Source organism: Lampris incognitus, chromosome 11 (genome assembly GCF_029633865.1).
Source record: "Lampris incognitus isolate fLamInc1 chromosome 11, fLamInc1.hap2, whole genome shotgun sequence".
Classification (NCBI taxonomy): domain Eukaryota; kingdom Metazoa; phylum Chordata; class Actinopteri; order Lampriformes; family Lampridae; genus Lampris; species Lampris incognitus.
The window spans coordinates 47,570,667-47,584,238 of NC_079221.1; the positions used below are offsets into that span (position 1 = coordinate 47,570,667).

At 43.5% G+C, this 13,572-nt stretch overlaps 1 long non-coding RNA gene across 1 annotated transcript; it reads left to right on the plus strand.

Moving 5' to 3' along the window:
• Positions 1 to 755: 755 nt before the first annotated feature.
• Positions 756 to 2,266, plus strand: LOC130121297 (uncharacterized). Its single transcript, XR_008811035.1, has 5 exons — positions 756 to 902; positions 1,114 to 1,144; positions 1,291 to 1,430; positions 1,545 to 1,761; positions 2,205 to 2,266. It is a non-coding gene; the product is annotated as an uncharacterized LOC130121297 (long non-coding RNA).
• Positions 2,267 to 13,572: the final 11,306 nt, after the last annotated feature.

Consider the following 13,572-nt stretch of genomic DNA (forward strand, 5'->3'; position numbering starts at 1 on the left):
AACTTAATTTTTCAAGCATACTGCCACTTTGAGGCACTTTGCAACAGAGAATACACATACTCATGTGTAAACTGTGGGTTCTACCCCCCTGTGGTGGTTATGGAGCTCCACAGAAAAGCAGTGTTCAACTTTGAGGGTAAGTTTTTCCTAAAAGTACTATTTAGGTAAATCGCTTTTTAACTACCGTTTTGTAGGTGCCACATAAACTACAATGTACTTACTACTCATCCTCAAAGGATATTTTGTGTCTTATGTTGTATTTGGTGATTGCAGTTAGTGAGCTGAAACAACAGAGTGATGACTTCCAAGGTGAACACAACATAGAGACATTTTGGGAATTCGTCCATCTACACATGATAAGCAGAGGATTTTTTGATGGCGAGTGTTGTGAGGCCAGGTCAGGTCGCTCTCCATGGTGCAGAAGGTGGGTCAGCAGTCCAGTGGAGCGCTGATGGGAGATCGGGGAGCCACAGTGTATATAGTTTGTCAAGAGTGTAAAATACACCAGGTCCCATCGGATGTGACTGCGTCGCCCCGGAATGAACTATATTAGATATTTCAATATTTTTGAAATTATGTTTTTGATGCAGACTCTTAACAGAATCCATTTGTTGTCCAACCGGCATATGACAATTGGGCACCATGGATTGGGAGGGAGATGAGGAAAAGCAGCAAAGTATTCAACACGGAGTATGAAAAGGTCCCATTGCAGACATCGAACTAGACATCGAACTAGAATAGGGTCTAATTGGCTTTTCAGATATCATGTTTTCATCTTTTCAAGGCATGGCAAGGTTTTTGCCCACTGGACAGAGCAGTCCAAAGCTCTACTGAGAGGTGACCTGCCTCCTGTCTTCAGGCTCCCAAGACTCCGGAAACTGACGTTTTCGGAAGTCGTCCAGGTCAGATTGAAATTCAATTTAACTACCAGTATAATTAGAACCATTAATAACTAATACATCTAGGTGCTTCAAACACTTTATTAACTAATGTTGAAAAGTGCATTGTTAAATAAATACATGTTAACTAATGTTGAAAAGTGCATTGTTAAATAAAGATATTTTTCAGTCATTTCATATTTTTCATCTGTCTTGTTGCTCTCTTACATTACAGGAACATAACGAGGGCTTAGAACCAGAGGGGGGTAAGTGACATTTGACAAACTTTACAGGACAGCCACAACAAAAAATGACCATACATTGTCATTGTATGTTGTGTTTTTACGATATTTGATGAATCACTCTGGGTTGGTTTAGAATTCACAAGTTGTCCTTTGCCACACATCCCTAGAGGTTCCTTTACATTACTTGATGACCGCTATGCCCACTACAGCAAAGATGGCAAAACGTGCAAGAGAAGCCCGCAGGTCTGCCCATGAAAGATTGGTGGACTTCATCACGAAGCTGAAGGGGTCGGACAAACGGCTACTGGTATGATACCAATAATAATAATGCTTGACATAAAAACATTTCTAATAGCGAAAAAGATGATCAAAGCCTGATCTTCTGCAGTGCATTTATTTGACATGGTCTTTGTTTCTATAGGAAATAATCACAGGTGAAGGCAACTCCAAGTGGCTGGTGTATTTCAGGTCTGCGAAACCAGACAGGGTCTTCACCTACCTTGGAGGAAGACGACCAAATTGATGAAGTTTTTAAGCACATCAACTTGGTCCTCAAAGGAGCCACAAAATGTGCACCTTATGTCCCAACGACAGAGTTCCAGAGAGTCAGCTTCGTGTTGGATGTGCTGATGCCTGAGGTGAGGTTTAACTCAATCATCTAATCTTAGTTACATTGATTTCAATAATTGTCTGTTTATCCAGTCATCAAAGCCTGTATTATAACTGTTAAAAGGGCATTCCGCGATGTAGTGAATGGGTTATGCTCGCCCCACCACTAATTTGTATTGTGTTATAAATATGGGACCCCTTTTAACTGGAGGTTATCTATCTCTACCAGGCCATTGTCCACACTCTTGTGGCAGTGGACAACCTTCTCTCTAGCTGAGGCAAAGAGAAGATTTAACGTGAGACCATTGTATGATGAAAGGTACAAATGTCTGAAATCAGTCTACCACTTTGTGCCTAACATCCCCTAGCTGTGTTAATATTCATGATATACCATGAGTTCTCATGTCCGGTCGATTGTATTTCTTATCTCTCCTTTTCTCTGTCTCTTTTATTTTCCCAATGTATTCTTTAGTGAAGTGCAAGAATTTAATGATATTATCAAGATGCAGAAGAGGCAGTAGATCGAGGCCGAGCATTAATATTTGTATTTGTATTTTATTTTATTTTTACTTTATTTTGTTTTTGTTTTGATGTTTTTGTTTATTATTATTGTTATTATTATTATTATTATTATTATTATGTAAAACCTCAACCACATTCTGTAAAATGCTGAACCCGATGATAACACTGAAAAATAATAAAATAAATTACTTTAAAAAAAAAAGAAGAAATGTGCCTCTGCCTTGGGGGCCCTCCACCCCGGGGACCCCCACCAAGCCCCTGGTCACAGATGTTTACCATGTGAAGATGTCAAATTTTGCTCACAATGTCACATTAATAACGATTATTGTTATATTTAACCATATTATCAAGATGCAGAAGAGGCAGTGGATCGAGGCCGAGCTTAAAGGCAGGGGTGACTTACATGTGTAAATGTATTGTTTAGTGTGTTCATTTTATTCTTTGACATTAACTAGTTTAACAAGCCTGTTCATTGACCGTTATTCACATCATATAAGCGTACGTGAATGTGCTCTTTCACACAGTAGCCTTGGTTAAGTTTAGTCTCTACACAATACTGAGGTGCTTTGATAACAACATGAACAAATATGTGTAATGGTTTATTTACTTGGATTAGACAACATGAATGTAATGGTTAGAAATGTGCCTCTGCCTCGGGGGCCCTCCATCCAGCCCTCCACCCTGGGGACCCCCACCAAGCCCCTGGTCACAGATGTTTACCATGTGAAGATGTCAAATGTTGCGCACAATGTCCCATTAATAAAGATTATTGTTATATTTAACCCAATTTATTCTGTTTGTACATGCATATTAACCCTTAATAGAGTGGGATATCCCACTGTTATTATGGCTAAAACAAATAGTCTCATTGTCATATTTGTCCCAGTAGTAGATAATGGAAGGTTTAATGGGTGTGTTGAAACTGTGGTTGGATAAGGCACCATGTTATCAGAGCCTGTGTATTGTGCTCACAGTGTTTGCTCAAAGGGGCATCTGTTTGCCATTGGGTCTAGGTTATTTTGCCCTCGATGGGCTTCTGTAAATCTTACCATAATTACACACTCAAGCAGTGACTTTCTGTATCCGATAATAACTGATTGAGGGTCGAGTCGATAGAAAAATAGCCCACATTCTAACCAGCCATAGCGAACGTTAGCTGGCATTCACTAGTGTTGTTAGACATCTAGCTAACGTAACGCAATTGTTAGCTTCGTTTTCTAGCTAACTATGGAATGCGTTAGCTAGCAATCGCTATTGTGCCTCTTGCGCATGCTCCTGTCAAGTGCCTCTTGCGCATGCTCCTGTTAACTGCGGAGGTCACGTGATGTCATGTCAACTGCGGATGTGCCTCTTGCGGAGGTCCGCCATTTTGTCTGCAGCCAGCTACTCTTGGAAAAAACTCACGGACACGTCTCTCTAGTAGAGACAACCTGTCTGTAACTGCGGAACAGTCCCCACCACCATCATTTTAATGAGGCTGCTTTGACTAGAAATACAAGAGTTAACTGCTAAACTAGGCTAATGCAATAGAGCTAACTCCTAAGCTACGCTAATGCAATAGAGCTAACTGCTAAACTAGTGTAAACTACTAATAAGACACTTTAGCCCCTAGCTAACGGGTCTGACCCTTTAGCCGAGCGGTTAGTGATGTCGCCTTGTGGTGCAGTACAGCCCGTTTCAAATCCCGCACCGGGCAAGAAAATAACCGGTTACACTGGGCTAAGCTCGAAGCTGGTAAACTATGAACGAGAGGCTGCCTACTCGACACAAGTGTCGTTTGACAAAGAAAACTAGACAATCTAGTGATAAGTAGCTAACTTCCGTACTCAAAATCTCTTGATTTTCCTACTACTACTACTTTCGGCTGCTCCCGTTAGGGGTCGCCACAGCGGATCATCCGTTTCCCTTTCTTCCTGTCTTCTGCGTCTTCCTCTGTCACACCAGCCACCTGCATGTCTTCCCTCACCACATCCATAAACCTCCTCTTTGGCCTTCCTCTTCTCCTCTTCCCTGGCAGCTCCATATTCAGCATCCTTCTACCAATATACTCAGCATCTCTCCTCCACACATGTCCAAGCCATCTCAATCTTGCCTCTCTTGCTTTGTCTCCAAACCGTGCAACCTGAGCGGTCCCTCTAATATAATCGTTCCTAATCCTGTCCTTCTTCGTTACTCCCAGTGAAAATCTTAGCATCTTCAACTCTGCCACCTCCAGCTCCGCCTCCTGTCTTTTCATCAGTGCCACTGTCTCCAAACCATATAACATAGCTGGTCTCACAACCATCTTGTAAACTTTCCCTTTAACTCTTGCTGATACCCTTCTGTCGCAAATCACTCCTGACACTCTTCTCCACCCACTCCACCCTGCCTGCACTCTCTTTTTCAGCTCTCTACTGCACTCCCTGTTACATTGGACAGTTGACCCCAAGTATTTAAACTCAAATGCCTTTGTCACCTCCACTCCTTGCATCCTCACCATTCCACTGTCCTCTCTCTCATTCACGCATAAGTATTCCGTCTTGCTCCTACTGACTTTCATTCCTCTTCTCTCCAGTGCATACCTCCACCTCTCCAGGCTCTCCTCAACCTGCACCCTACTCTCGCTACAGATCACAATGTCATCCGCGAACATCATCGTCCATGGAGACTCCTGCCTGATCTTGTCCGTCAACCTGTCCATCACCATTGCAAACAAGAAAGGGCTCAGAGCCGATCCTTGATGTAATCCCACCTCCACCTTGAACCCATCCGTCATTCCAACCGCACACCTCACCATTGTCACACTTCCCTCATACTTCTCTGCAACTCCTGACTTCCTCATACAATACCACACCTCCTCTCTCGGCACTCTGTCATAAGCTTTCTCTAAATCTACAAAGACACAATGCAACTCTTTCTGGCCTTCTCTATACTTCTCAATCAACATTCTCAAAGCAAACATTGCATCTGTGGTGCTCTTTCGTGGCATGAAACCATACTGCTGCTCGCTGATCGTCACCTCTCCTCTTAACCTAGCTTCTATTACTCTTTCCCAAATCTTCATGCTGTGGCTGATCAACTTTATACCTCTGTAGTTGTTACAGTTCTGCACATCGCCCTTGTTCTTGAAAATCGGTACCAGTATGCTTTTTCTCCACTCCTCAGGCATCCTCTCACTTTCCAGGATTGTGTTAAACAATCTAGTTAAAAACTCCACTGCCATCTCTCCTAAACATCTCCATGCCTCCACAGGTATGTCATCAGGACCAACTGCCTTTCCATTCTTCATCCTCTTCATAGCTGCCCTCACTTCCTCCTTGCTAATCCGCTGAACCTCCTGATTCACTATCCCTACATCATCCAACCTTCTCTCTCTCTCATTTTCTTCATTCATCAGCCCCTCAAAGTATTCCTTCCACCTTCTTAGCACACTCTCCTCGCTTGTCAGCACATTTCCATCTCTATCCTTGATCGCCCTAACTTGCTGCACATCCTTTGCAGCTTGGTCCCTCTGTCTAGCCAATCGGTACAAGTCCTTTTCTCCTTCCTTAGTGTCTAATCTGTCATACAACTCACCATACGCCTTTTCCTTTGCCTTTGCCACCTCTCTCTTTGCTTTACGCTGCATCTCCTTGTACTCCTGTCTACTTTCTTCATCTCTCTTACTATCCCACTTCTTCTTTGCCAACCTTTTCCTCTGTATAATTTGCTGTACTTCCTCATTCCACCACCAAGTCTCCTTGTCTTCCTTCCTCTGTCCTGATGACACACCAAGTACCTTCCTAGCTGTCTCCCTCACTATTTCTGCAGTGGTTGTCCAGCCATCTGGCAACTCTTCACTACCACCCAGTGCCTGTCTTAACTCCTGCCTGAACTCCACACAACAGTCTTCCTTCTTCAACTTCCACCATTTGATCTTCGGCTGTGTCTTCACTCGCTTCCTCTTCTTGGTCTTCAAAGTCATCCTACAGACCACCATTTGATGCTGCCTGGCTACGTTCTCCCCTGTCACCACCTTGCAGTCTCCAATCCCTTTTAGATGGCGCCTTCTACATAAGATATAGTCCACCTGTGTGCACTTTCCTCCACTCTTGTACGTCACCCTGTGTTCCTCCCTCTTCTTGAAATATGTATTCACCACAGCCATTTCCATCCTTTTCGCGAAATCGACCACCATCTGTCCTTCCACATTTCTCTTCTTGACTCCATACTTTCCCATCACCTCCTCATCACCTCTGTTCCCTTCACCAACATGTCCATTGAAGTCGGCTCCAATCACCACTTTCTCCTCCTTGGGTACCCTCTCCACCATGTCGTCCAACTCACTCCAGAATTCTTCTTTTTCATCCATCTCACACCCAACTTGCGGGGCATATGCGCTGATAACATTCAGCAATAAACCTTCAATTTCCAGCTTCATACTCATCACTCTGTCTGACACCCTCTTCACCTCCAGCACGCTCTTGACATACTCTTCCTTCAGAATTACCCCTACCCCATTATTCCTCCCATTCACACCATGGTAGAAGAGTTTGAACCCACCTCCGATACTCCTGGCCTTACTCCCCTTCCACCTGGTCTCTTGCACACACAGTATGCCTACCTTTCTTCTTTCCATCATGTCAGCCAGCTCTCTCCCTTTACCAGTCATAGTGCCAACATTCAAAGTTCCAACTCTCACCTCCACATGACTACCCTTCCTCCTCTCTAGCTGCCTCTGGACATGCTTTCCCCCTCTCCTTCTCCTTCGCCCAACAGTAGCATAGTTTCCACCGACACCCTGCTGGTTAACAGTACCGGTGGCGGTCGTTGGTAACGAAAATCTCTTGATTTTCTGACATCTTTCTTTTCACCGCATGGAGCCCTGAGGAGAAGTCAAGGTCACTGCCACCTTGTGCCAAGTGCCAATCTCTCGGTAAGAAGTGAGCTGAAGCGCGAAAAAACCCAGTAAACATTGAATGTCTACATGTTTTTGTAACAGTTGGCACACTCGGGTGTGATTTTTAAGTGACTGATTAAAGCTAATTATAACGTTATCGCACGACAGTTTAGCTAGCATAAGCTAGCTAACGTTAGTTAGTGAACATTGCCACGTTATCACACCGACAACCAACCGAGCGATTGGCTCCGCCTGACGTTAGAAGACAGACCTGCTGCTAGCTGCTACACACGGGGCCTGCTAGTTCTAGCTAGCCACACAGTCTCGCTTGCTTAAGTCCGGTGTAACGTTAGCCGCTCACCTGCTTGCATAACGATATCGGAGATATAACACGATGACTATTGAATGTCTATATACATGTAACGTTACATCCAGATGTAATTTTAATGTGTGCGAATTTTCACTAGCTCACGTTAGCTTATGCTAGCTTGTCAGTCCCGCGCCAACGCGAATGCTAGCTAGCTAGCTGGCTTGTTGAATTCTCTACTTGGAATCATTTGATATCGTCAGTTTCGATGCATGTGAGCCTAATGTTTATTAAACGATTATGCTCGTCACTATTAAACACCATAGCTAAGCTGCACAAGAGATTCATTTCTTGTACTAGCTAACGTTAGCTAGCACTAGCAACATTGGAGGCTCAGGCTACATGTGTAGGTAGGCCTGGTGCAGCACATTGTGAACGGCTCTTAGCTAAAAACCGAGGCTTATGCTGCATGAATGCCCGGTGCGACACATGTGACCGGTGTTTGCTAAGGGCTGAAGGGGGTTGTTACTGCCAATGGGAAACGCCTTCTTTTACAAATGACCTCCTTTGTCCTCCCTTTCTCCCAGTGTTTGAACGTGATTCATTCCTCCTCACCCAAAACCAGAGGATTTGCTCAACCGACCGGTAAGCACATTGTTCTGTCCCCCACCCTGTAATTTCAGACGCCACTCGGGATGTAGAGCTGGTAAGCCCCTCACTTTTAATAAGTAATATCAACGGTGGAGTATAAAATGTTAGTGATGAGGCAACATAGTAGGTGTGCTGTTATGCTGATTTGATTACATTCTAAATGTCTAGATGAATTTACAGTTCATCATGTGTGCTCTGTTCATTAATACACGCTGTCCCGTCTAAATAAACAGGGCATTTACATTTACCAATCAGTGAATGGAGTGGTCTTATCTAGGTCTTAGTACACCCATGGGCCAGACAGACTAACATTGTAAACTTGAAGAATCTTTATTGAACAAACGTTTTCGATGCCCAATGCTTCATCAGATTGTGTCTTAAATGCATTACACACTCCCACTTACATTCATGGGTGCCAAATGTAGTCCAATGGTGTTGATGCCTGTCACTTTCAACACTTCCTTCAACAACCACCCTGGAATCAATGTAATTTAATACTGTAGTTTAAATGTTGTTTTGTAAATATGTGAATTTTTTTTTATTATGGTTATTGTAAGTATTGTGTATTGTGACTCCACCATGGCCTCTACTCCAACAACCCCCTCTTACCCCCCTCTACCCCCAACTACCCCAACCCATCGCTCCACCCCCCCAACCACCCTAAACTACCCCCTACTACCCCGTTGTTGTGCTATGCTCTGACCATTGTGCTGTTTTCTAGGTTGTTCTATGAGCAGTCAAAACGTATGGCCATATCTTCAGTGAGAACCACATTGAGGAGCCTGGACCACAATGTGCGCTGTCCCCTGTGCAAGCCAGCCCCTGCAGGAGGTGAGGACCTGGGCTCTGCTCCCACTAAGATCACCGGCCAAACCCCAAACCAGTCCCCTGGCCTCCAGCACACCAGTACACACACCAGTGCACTCACATTAGTACATACACACACACCAGTATACACACAGATGCACCTCCAGCATACCAGTAGACCCACCCCTACTACCCCCCCAACCACCCCTCAACTACCCCCCAACCATCCCGCCAACCACCCCTCCTACCCCGACACCATCTAAACCAAACACTCCTACCCGTCAACTACCCCCCAACCATCCCCTCCTACTCCCACCCACCCCCTCTACCCCCCAACTACCCCTTCCCCCTCCTATCCCACTGTCCCTCCCACTACCCCCACCCCCTCCTACCACCTGTTAACGATTCCCACTCCAGTTGGGGTTTAAGGTGCATTCAATTCGGACGTTGGGGCCGCCCGCGCCGCCTGCAAATTAAGGTTAGGGTTAAGGTTAGGGTTAGGAGTGTGGTTAAAGGATGGGTTCACCGAATAACGCATAAAGCCGTATTTATAGAGTCCCTAGCATGTTTCTGAGACGTACAGTTCAAATTTCTCAAGTACAACCACTCCAGACCTTGGGCTGATTTTCCAGTCCGCACGCATCATGTTATCATTATAGGGTAGTATAAGAATCTATAATGGTATGTACTGATGTGAGTGCACTGGTGTGTGTACTGGTGTGCTGGAGGCCAGGGGACTGGTTTGGGGTTTGGCCGGTGATCTTAGTGGGAGCAGAGCCCAGGTCCTCACCTCCTGCAGGGGCTGGCTTGCACAGGGGACAGCGCACATTGTGGTCCAGCCTCCTCAATGCAGTTCTTACTGAAGATTTGGCCATAGGGGTCTAGTATAGGGGCTTTCATAATATTGTTTAAAAAACTGATAAACATGCATTTCAGACTTGGGAATAGTGTGATGTAATCTTACCAAGCCCAGGATGCTCTCCTGTGAGACTGTCGGCTAATTGCCATACAAATTTCGAAACAGTTAAAATAAAACAAAATCAGCTTGCTACTTCTAAACCAAATTTACAGACTTTAAACTGCTTGAATTGCAATACAATACCGAGCTAGTGTCCTGTGCTTGGTAAGATTACATTACGCTATTCACAAGTCTGAAATGCATGTTTATCATTGTTTTGAAACAATATGAGAGCCCCTATACTTGTAATGATAACATGATGCGCGCGGACTCAAATCAGCCTGAGGTCTGGAGTGGTGGTACTTGAGAAATGTTAACCTGTACGTCTCAGAAACCTGCTAGGGACTCTATAAATAGGGCTTTATGTGTTATTCGGTGAACCTATCCTTTAAGGTTGGGGGTGGGGTTAGGAGCTGCCCCTGCTTATAATGCCGCTGATCGCCCCGGGATCCAAATCAAATGCACCTCAAACCCCAATTTGTATGGGAATCGTTGGCATGCCCTCCTATACCCCCCAACCACCCCTCCTCCCAGTCAAGCTACTATTCTTTCTGTAGGTGAAGTCTTGGAAAATCCGGGGTTGCCCGCAGATGGTGGGCTTGGTTAGGGGATTGGGGTTGGATTAGGGTTGGGGTTAGGAACAGTCCAAATCAATGTCGCCCCTGCCTACCGCCTCGACATAAATCCATCTGACATTTAGAATACTCGCTTAACTACCCCCACCCCTGCACCACTTTTGTATTAATTATATTTAGTTATCTACTCATATATTTTCGGAATGTGTGTGTGTGTGGTGTTAGTGTGTGTGTGTGTTAGTTAGTGTAGATAGCGGAAACGAAAACTAAAGCACTTATGATCCTAATTCTTCTTGGAGGTGGTAGGTATTGTCTCAGAGAGTAAGGGAAAAATCCCAGAAAATTAAAATTATGCATAATTATGCATAAACATGCAAAATGTGCATTTTTCTAAAAATGGCTAAAAACCACTTTTCTTGGCATTTCAGATGATTCTGAGCATCTTTTATTTTTTCACCTATATAAAAACATTTCTGGGACTCAGAAATGTTTTGGCATTATGCAAAATATATGCATTTTTGCAAAAATGCACTTACGATCCTAATTTTTTGGGGAGGTGGTAGGTATTGTTCCAGAGAGGACCAGAAAAATAGCAGAAAATTAAAATATAATTATAATAATTATGCAAAATATGCATTTTCTAAAAATGGCTAAAAACCAATTTTCTCGGCATTTCAGATGATTCTGAGCATTTGGGGGGAGGGAGTTGGAGTGGCGGGGGGGGGTTTAGGGGCAGGGGGAAGGCGGTTAGCTGGCAGGATGAAGAGGAGGGAGATTTAGACGGGTGGATAACCAAACCGCTACATTGTAGCGGGGTTCTTCTAGTATATTATAATTAACAATTTTTGTTAAAAAATATATAATTGTTAATGAATTTATTTTTGTTTATAAACGTTTTGTATTTTGAATTATATTTAGTTATAATTAATAGTTAACAGCAATTTTTGTTATACAAAATTATATTGTTTGTGAATTGTTATGTACTGTTTTTATGTATGGTTATATTTTTTATTGTTAATAAATGTTTGAACAAATTGATGTTACTGTATTTGACGTTTTACATAATATTAACTTGAATATATTGCTTGCAACAAAATGAAACAATTCTATTAAGTAATTCCAAAGGGAAAAATTGAATTATTCTGAAGTGAAATTTTAATTTAAAGTAGGCAATATACAGGGATAATTCCAAAGTAAAAACATAACTGGTGATTAAGTAAAATATTGTAACGTGGATGGATAAGTAGACACGTTGGCCCTTGGCAAAAGAGTCGGACCCTTTAGTCGACTGGTTAAAGTTGTCGCCTGCGGAGTGGGACATACGGGTTCGCGTCCCGGTTGTGGCGACTGTCTCTCAGACTGCCGCCTGAATTCGCTACAATATTTTAATTTCATCAGCGAAAACAATGCACAACTTTAAGTTGGCATTAATTAAAAAATAGTTCAAAAATAATCAAATGAAATGGTTTGGATTTATCTGTTATATTTGAATAAATACAAGATATTTATTTAAATTCAAAGAACTCAATTAAATTGCTTGCAACAATATTAAGCAATTTTATTAGGTAAATCCAATTAAACATTTTTTACAGTAGAGTTAACTGCTAAGCTAGGCTAATGCAATAGAGCTAAATGCTAAACTAGGCTAAGCTCGAAGCTGGTAAACTATGAACGAGATGCTGCCTACTCAACACAAATGTCGTTTGACAAAGAAAACTAGACAATCTAGTGATAAGTAAACGAAGCACAGAAAATAGATCACTCAGTAGAACAAATGAAGAGGTTAGGGCAGAATATAGAGAAGAGAGAATAAAAAAATAAACAGCAGATGTCATGAAGGCGGACGCCGGAAACAGCTGGCAGTGACGTCCACGGACCCACAAGCATCAACCCACCGAAGGAGGAAGCTGACGCCGAAAACCATTTCCGTTTCTATCGGCCATGTAGCGCAGCCAGTGTTTTTCCACACCGGCAGCTGGCCTACAATGAATTAAAAAAAAAGAAAAGGAGAGAGGCTACGTCAGTCAGCGAGGGCCCCTCCGGCAGGGACATCCACGCACTCATTCGCGCACATATATAGTTTTCTCATTCCCTCATCAGGCACCAGCTGCCGGGTGCGGCTGGCTGTCTGGGGGCCGCTCGCGGGGGGGAGGGGGCCCCTCCGGCAGGGGCGTCCTCACACGCGCACGTCTCGTTCGCTCTAGCCTCTGTCTAGGATCCACTCGCCTCTATCTCACACCCGCTCGCGACAGCGCAACCCGAGGGAGCCACTAGCCTCTAATCTAAGAGCCGTTCGCGATGACACAACCCGCTCTCCCGACAGCCAAGTGCGGCCGTCGGCTATTTATGGGGCGACAAACCACTACGAAACTCAATCAGGGTGCAATGAATAACTGAAAGTTAAATTATTTGCTCATTACTCGGACATTATAACTCTTTAACGAACCGACCACTTTTTGCGCTATTTTTTTATTGAATATTAGCGAAAATTAATGATTTTTGGAGAAAATGTCGCTACAACGCCATGCGTGAATATCAGAAACCATGGCAACAGGTAACATTCTATTGTGAAACAGAAGCTGATTGGACATGGAGGCTTCGTTATGCTTGTGTGAGAGACTATGGCAGGCCGTTTCGTTTATTCATTTTAAGGGTCTACTCACTAAACATTAGACAATAGTAACTATTTTTAAACAATAGTTGCTATTCTGACTGCTACTAGACGTTACTGTAAATTCACTTCTTGAAAAAAAAAATCGTCCAGAAAAATGCACCTTTGTTCCTGTTTACAATAATTATCTCGGCCAGTCAGCAGCCTGTAGAGGATGATACGTTTGATACGCGTGCGTCTGTGTGTGCTTGTGTGTGTATGTGTCAGCAGCTCAGCTTGCATACTGCTGGACCTATCAGCCTAATATTTATATATTTGTTGTGCACAGTTATGACTGTATGATCAATAACCTCTCGTGGTTGCAGTGATTCAAAATCTTAAAAAAAGAAAAAAAAACTCTCTTATTCGGTCTCGAGCTCACTCGACCGCCACTGCTCTGTCACTGCCCGATCTCGGTCAACCGTATATTTGAGCTGCGCATGCGCACAGTTGAACTAGAAAAGGCAGTGACAGTATGAGTTTTGAGAGTAAAGGAGAAGTCAATCGCATTT